The 8147-nt window shown below is 36.9% G+C and overlaps 1 long non-coding RNA gene across 1 annotated transcript in view; it reads left to right on the top strand.

Annotated features, from left to right (window-relative positions):
- Nucleotides 1-1977: 1977 nt before the first annotated feature.
- LOC132538323 (uncharacterized) overlaps nucleotides 1978-8147 on the top strand; it is an 83520-nt gene continuing 77350 nt past the window's right edge. Inside the window, exons 1-2 of the long non-coding RNA XR_009549719.1 lie at nucleotides 1978-2068; nucleotides 7918-8012. This is a non-coding gene — a long non-coding RNA (uncharacterized LOC132538323). The remainder of the gene's footprint in view (nucleotides 2069-7917; nucleotides 8013-8147) is intronic.

The raw sequence follows: 8147 nt of genomic DNA, 5'->3' as shown, positions 1-8147 counted from the left end.
CAAAAAGTCAATAAAGAAACGAGGGAGATAAATGAAGAGATAGATAAACTAGAAATATTGGACATTTTCAGAGTGAAAACTTGGATGGAGCTTGAAGAAACCATGTTAAGTGAAGTAAGTCAGAAACAGAAGGATGAATATGGGATGATCTCACTCTCAGGCAGAAGTTGAGAAACAAGATCAGAAGAGAAAACACAAGTAGAACCTGGATTGAAGTTGGTATATTACACCAAAGTAAAAGACTCTGGGATGGGTGCTAGGGTGAGTACAGGTCCTGGAAAAGGATGGCAGAGGACCTAGTGGGGGTTGTATTGTTAGGTGGAAAACAGAAATGTTATGAGTGTACAAACTATTGTACTTACGGTTGACTGTGAAACATTAATCCCCCAATGAAGAAGTAAAAAGAAAAAAAAAGAATTTCATAGTCTGTTCAGAGATCTTAGATAAAAGTTTCTATTATCTGTGCTAAGGTGATGACTCTAGCTGAGGCAGCCTGAATCAAATAAAATGTGACGTCTTGTAATAGATGTCATTGGATTTACTGAAACAGCGTTCTCTCCTATATCCTTCAAGGTAAAACTCTAAGTTTGCTTAGACTTCCACTTTTCTTTGCACAGTCCTGGCCTTGTAAACTGGTGGTTGTAACTCTGATTTCAGATAGTGGTTGCAATAAAAGGAAGATAGGCTCTTGAAGGTATTATTTTAAGCAAGGACAAATAACAAAAATCTCACCAAAGTGTTTTAAAGAACTCTGCTGAAGGATTGCTCAGGTTTTCTTTTAACTGATAAAAATAAAAACATAGAATCTAAAAACAAATCTTGTCATTTCCTTCATCTCATCTTGAATAGAACTTTAAAAAATGATATTAAGTGACTTGATTCCTATTCAATTCTATTTCATTTTAATGAGAGTCTGCTTTTTCACAGACAGACAGAATTCTAGACAGATAGAGGGAGAGAAAGAAAGATGCTACACCACTGTTTGGTACAAGCAAATGTTAAAATTTCTTCAAATATGAATTCTATCTCTTTTATTTATTCTCCTTGAATTCTGATGCCATGAATGTTGTTCCTATTGTTGTCCTCTCTGTTTATATTGACCACAGGCTTGTGCCACTCATGACTCAATTATTGTGCATGACCAACAAAGATCTGTAACTCCTCAAATGCTGATAGGTATAATTGGAGCAAAGCTTGGATACCCTAACCCCAGGCCACAGCCTATTTGATACCAGATATGAATGACACTGTCTGTTATTTGCTAGCTATCGCAGCTATAAATCTGTTGAGATCCCTTTAAGAGTGCTATTTGAAAAAGACCTTGAATGTTAGTTTGAGGAGACTTCTAGCTTTAAGTCACCTTATCAGTGGCACTGCCCTAAACAGATTTTCCCCTTATCAAACTGTCCTGCTTTTTTGTTGATACAAACGGTCTTAAAATTCCTTTGATTTATCTTGAAACAAACTAATAAAAATGCTGAGAAACACTAAGATCAGGGCTATACCACACTTAATCCTCTGTCAGGCTGTGCGTCTGTATCAGTCACCCTGAGTTTTTTAAGACCAGATTTGAGTCTTGGGTAATTTTCATAGTTTCTGCATTGGAAACTTTGAATCACCTCACATTTCATAAGGAGTCTTATATAGCTGTGTTGAATTCTGCATTTTCTTCAAGTTATTGTCTTGGTCTGGCTCCAGGAAAGAATTGTGTTGTTTTTCCAAAATGCTTTCTTCTCATGCAAACACTGAAACAGTAGGTGTCAGGGTCTTGACTGGGACTGGATGATGGCCACAAAGGTGAAAGAATTAGCTAGAAATGAGAAAGTTATACTGAGTGTGAGCTGAATTGAGCATGGGTTGAACCTGGGAGCAGAGGGATGAACTGGACTCAGGTGGATTGAATCAGGCAGTCTGAACTGGTTACCAGCTGAACCAACAGCAACCACAGTTGCAACTAGGCCATGAGGGTGGCTATAGCAAAGATGCTGTGGGCATGAATAGCAACAGTAGAAGCAGGAGGAGCAGAAGCAGCCAGATTCAGCCGTGGTAACTAGTAGGTCAAATGATTGTAAGTGAAGACTGTGAGTATATCTGAATTTGTGGCCAGGGTCTGGATTTTCTTTTTTCATTTATTAGTTCATCTGATTCCCAGGCTCAATGACTTTTTTTTTCTGTGTGTGTTGTAGTTTTTGTTGTGGTAGTGGCAGTGGTCTACCACTTTGGCTGGAAACCTCTATACCTTTAGTTTTCATAGAACTTTGTGAATACTTTGGGCATTCTGATTCAACTGTTCACTATTTATTTTATTTTTTCTTGATAATTCTTCTGTGTTTATGATCAACTTAAGAAAAACAACTGGAAATGATGGTGGTAACAAGGAATAATTTCCTAAGAACTACAGAAACATGGGGTTTATAAAAATAAAGGATAAACACATGCCAAAGATTTATTGGGTTCACTAATTAGGGAAACATGGTGGTAAACTGATTCAAATGACATTTGAGGAGCTGTGCATACTTACTGGGGAAAAAAAAGTGAGATTTCTGTGTTTGATATATGCCTGATTAATATCCTAAAGGGTAATAAGACCTGTTCTTTGGTTATAATTTCAACCAGACAGAAATTATTCACATTTCTACCAGGCAAAATCTACATAAAATGATATGCAATCTTATGGAGTTGGGACTCTGTTAGTAATAAAGACCATGTCAAATAAAAGGTTAACTGAGTTAGAGATTTTATTAATTCTTGGCTAACTCTTTTCAGCATGTTAAATAATGGCCCAATGTGACATCCCACTTTTTCACATTTTGAATAGCAGTGATACTATAATGTTGTTATCACTATTAATCATCCCTTGGGGCTCATCAGTCTTGTCTACTTTTTCATAGAAAGAGAAAATTCTAGACAGGGATAGAGCGAGAGAAGGAAAGATAACATACCACTGAAGCTTCCCCTTGTCTGGTATAAGCAAATATTAAATTTCTCTATACTATAATGTCATCAGAACTGTAAAATAATGTTTTTGTAGGCTGTTACTTTAGATACACAATAGTCTCAAGGCAGACTTGATATGAAAGAGTCAACTTAAAGTTAGACTGTCACTATTGTTTCTTTCTTAAATGAAAATCAGAGACGTTGGTGCCTCTATTGACTGTGAATGAATATATATCAGTTGGGATACAACATACACAAAAATAGGGGAACCACAAATCACTTTACTATCTGAGGAGAAATACAAAATGAAATTGTACTCTTTTTCTTGCCCCAGTCTAAATATGATGCTCTGGAAAAAAAAAAAAGAATTTTCTACTTGTTTATTTCAACAAATAATGTGTTGAGTACTAACTAGGTGTCTTTTGTGGGCAGACAAAGAGGAAAAAAAATTTACCCTTGCCACAAAAATCCAGATTTAGTAGCACAAACAACATAAAAATAAGCAACTGGAACAAAGGAGAAGGAATAATTACTTTGTTCTGAATACAAGCAACATGAAGCTTTGATTAATTTAACTATTATTTAATCTTTTGAAAGTCCGCAATATTATTTCTGTCTTCCTACTGAGCTGTATTTGAAAATCCCTGTTATTTTGTCTTTCTGTTTTGTAGCTTTTCCTCTCTTTTCTTTTTGTCCTAATGCCTTCAGATATAAAGTAGCTAAAGCAAAATAGAAATTAATTTTTTTCTGTGAAAGTTTTGAATTTTTGGAATAGAATAATATTTAATAAAACTAACAAGCTGTTAGTGATTTTAGTGTCTAGTATTAAACAAAAGAGAGACCTGTGCTTAAAGAACTAAACTGAAATAACTTTATATCTCTAAATTCTTCAAGTGATTAAATAAAATTTGGTAAGTATAATAGTAAGAAGTCTGGAAAAAATTATCTTTATTTAGTACAAACCAGTCAGTTATTATTTAAATGGTTAAGCAAGAACAGACATACACACAAAACAAATGAAAACAATAGAAATGAGACACTATTTCTAAATTGTATTTATTATTAACACTAAATAGTTACCACAGCTACAAGTCTCTTATGTGCTTATAAAAGCACCCTTAATCTACCTTTCTTTTCTTTTAAAATGAAATTACTTTGATAACTGCTTAGTATCTTCTTACAATTCACTCTAGGGTTTAAAGTACAATATTTGAAAAGAGGAAGAACTGCCTGGAGGGTGGAATGTCTTTGTAATATTACTGGACTATATACATGCCAATAATAAGAAAAAACACCGGGAGTCTGGCGGTAGCGCAGTGGGTTAAGCGCACGTGGCACAAAACGCAAGGACCGGCATAAGGATCCTGGTTCCAGCTCCAGGATCCCCACATGCAGGGAAGTAGCTTCACAGGCGGTGAAGCAGGTCTGCAGGTGTCTTTCTCTCCCCCTCTCTGTCTTCCCCTCCTCTCTCCAGTTCTCTCTGTCCTATCCAGCAACAACGACATCAATAACAACAACAATAAAACAAGGGCAACAAAAAGGAATAAATAAAAATAAAAATAAGAAAAAACACCTAAAATCTATATAACTTACTACGGTTTTTCTCTATGATGTATGCTGTTTATTCAGAAGAACATTTATATCAAATATATGGTTTTATCTTTGGAATTAGATTTAACATAACACATTTTCAAATAGTTCTGGTAAAAGATTTAGATGCTATCTGGGCTTGAATGGTAATACTGAGAAGTCTCATTCATTAATGTTATAAGTTAGTTCCATGTGCTGATCTGAAATAGTTGCCAAGAAATACTATTCAGTGAAAAAATGAACCAAGGTGATATAATCTGTGAGTCGTACATACGTTATATACTATATATTATGTAAAGAATCTAAATATATTAAAACTATAATGCAGAAATTAGTATTTATATACCAGTGTGTAATGGAAACCAGCTTATTTCTTTCTCCTTAGATACCTGAGTAGAAGTTTATTTTTCTGGGAGTCCGGCAGTTGTGCAGCGGGTTAAGCGCATGTGGCGCTAAGAGCAACAACGGGCATAATAATCCCCTGACTCCCCACCTGCACCCGGGTGGCTTTACAGGCGGTGAAGCAAGTCTGCAGGCATCTATCTTTCTCTGCTCCTCTCTGTCGTCCCCTCCTCTCTCCATTTCTCTCTGTCCTATTTAACAATGATGACATCAATAACAACAATGATAACTACAACAACAATAAAAAACAACAAGGGCAACAAAAGTGAAAATAAATACCAAAAAAATTTACAAAGAAAAGAAGTTTATTTTTCTATTTTCACTTTCTTAGATCCATGGAGTTGGGAATATATACATTATGTAAACGTATAAACATAATATATACATGTACAGACAGATGTATATGTAAAGTCAGTTTCAGTAAGGCTATATCCACCTGAACTTTGGCAAGCTTTATATGGAAAGGAGAACTATCACCATGGCCCACCCTCTCTTTTTATACCTTTTAAATTATCTGTTCACATTGATTCATAGTTGTAGGAATAATATTAGGGTCCCAGGCATTTGGTAAAGACTGCTCCTGTAAAAAAAAGGGCTTTAATATCTGATGCTTGATTAGCATTTGCTGTAGTGTTGTTGTGAGAACGGATATAAGAGAGGGGTCAGGGGTAGAGGTGAAGAAGTCTTCATAAAAGCAAGGACAGGAGCAGTGATTGGCTAGAAACTGGCAGGAGCAACTTCTGTAGGCACTGTCTGCTCCAGATCTGTTTGCATAGTACAACAGGGCTGGGGAAGAGATGTGTGTGTGTGTGTGTGTGTGCATGTGTGTGTGTGTGTTTGAACCTATAACCTCTGGGGCCTTCATGAGCACCTTTTCTTTATTGCTATGTTATGGTATGTTACGTTATGTCGTTATGTTATGTTATGTTATGTTATGTTATGTTATGTTATGCTATTTTATCTTTAGTCATTGGATAGAGATAGTCAGAAACTGAGAAGGTAGGGGGAGAGAGAAAGAGAGAGGGAGAGACATCTGCAGCACTGCTTCACCGCTTGCAAAGCTTTCCCCCTGCAGGTGGGGGACTGGGGACTCAACCTGGGTCTTTGCACACTGTAACATGTTTGCTAAGCCAGGTGTGCCACGACCCTGCCATGAGTAACTTTTTCTTTTTGCTCATATTGGCCTTCAGTGGTTTGAGTTGATATATATATTTTTTGAGGTAAAAAGAGAGAGAGAGAGAGAGAGAGAGAGAGTGAGAGAGAGAGCATGGGACACCACAACACCGAAGCTTCCCCCAGTGCAGTACTTTTGTCATGTACCACATTGGGCTCTGGGACCTGTAGTGCACGTGACAAACAGTCCCAGTCCTAGATGAACTATCTCACTTGCTCCAACAGAAAAGTTTGAATCAACAAAATCTCTGCTTTTCTCTATATGAATGTCTTACACTATGCAGTTGTTATTTATTGCCACTCTGTTTTGTTCTTTTTGGTTGCCACTGGGCCAACTTTCACTCCTTCACATAAAATGGGTACTTGTAGAAGTTATCAGCTACCAATTAAGGGAGTTCCAAGTGCTAGGGAGGAAAACAAAACAAAGCTCTCAGCAGGCAAGGCTCATACTGATAACTGAAAAGTACCAAATTAAGACTAATTCACATAGCTTCAGAGCATGACTCAGAGACACAGACTGTGAGTCATGGACTTTCATTGAGATAGCTTGGCAGCACAGATGGAACGGCTTAGTATTGCAAAGGCAGAGTAAGAATTCATAAATACGTCACAGACACATCCGTGCATTATTTGGCTATGATAGTCTTGTCACTAGAGAGGATTAGCATGTGTAAAAAAAGACATCAATAACAACAGTGTTTTAAGAGATCAAGGGTGCATTATTAAATAAAAAAAAAAGCTCTGTTTCTATTGAACTTGTCACTGTAACTGAGTTTTCAGCATAAGGCAGAATTTTGGGTACAAATAGCAAAAGACACTTAAAGACATGCCATGAAGAGAGAAATGAAATCAGGCTATTTCATGAAAAGCTATCCCATTTAATGAGTTCAGTCTCACTTTCTTCTACTTTACATCTGATTGGCCCCAAATATTTGGTATTAAAAATCAGTCTTTTCCCTACGTTGTATGCCCTGCCAGCCTTTCAGTATGAAACTTGTTTTCTTCTTTCTTTTTTTCCTCCTTCCTTCCTTCTTTCTTTCTTTCTTTCTTTCTTTCTTTCTTTCTTTCTTTCTTTCTTTTTTTCTTTCTTTCTTTCTTTCTTCTATGTTTCAGGATCACTTGTATTTTATTCAGTTAACATCTTTTAAAAATTTTTATTAGCGATTCAATAGTGATTTACAAAATTACATGTCAATAGAGGTATAGTTCCACACTGTTCCTACCACCAGAATTCGGAATCCCCAATCCTTCCAGTGCAAGCCACAGCCATTCTCCCAAGGTTGCAGCCTTCTTCTCTACCCCACCTTACTGGTTTAACCCCTATGCTTCTCTCAAATACCTTTGGATAATTAAGTTGTCTACATCATGGAAACTAATTGTCTTGACCTTTATGTATCTGTATCAATTCTTGTCATACCAGCCCCCTACCATAGGGGCAAGCTGACCTTTAAGAAACCTGTAATTTCTGACATCTGTGAAAAATGCTCTTTGTTTAACTCATTATAAAGACCTGTACTCTTCTCCCAATAAACGAATGTTTGTACCAGAATATTCCCCGATGTCTCTTTCTGAATTCACACAGCCACTAGAGCTGGTGAGGGAGGGTCGGAGGCTTAACCCCCCCCCCCCATTGGAGCCACTCCATGTGAGCCCCAGCAGCAGACATGGGTTAACAGTCATCTCTGAAACTATCTGTCTACATTTGTATATAATTGCTCCTTTTTCCTTCCAGGTCCAGCCTTCTCTTCCCCTCCAAGCCACATATAACTCTATTACACATCTAAATGTTTCTCCCTTTTTTCTTCCTCTCTCTAGGTCCTGATGGAATTGGACCTCCCTTTTATCCTCATCCTCCTATCACTTCTTCCCCACTGGAAGTTTGGATCAAAATTGTCTTTGGGGAGTATAAGGTAAGAGTTCTGGCTTCTGTAATCACTTCTTTGCTGGATGTAGACACTGGTCAATCTATACCCCCATATACTATACTATACTATACTATACTATACTATACTATACTATACTATACTATACTATACTATCTCTTT

This window comes from Erinaceus europaeus, chromosome 4 (assembly GCF_950295315.1).
Source record: "Erinaceus europaeus chromosome 4, mEriEur2.1, whole genome shotgun sequence".
In the NCBI taxonomy this organism is placed as follows: domain Eukaryota; kingdom Metazoa; phylum Chordata; class Mammalia; order Eulipotyphla; family Erinaceidae; genus Erinaceus; species Erinaceus europaeus.
This window is presented reverse-complemented; position numbering and strand designations above follow the sequence as displayed.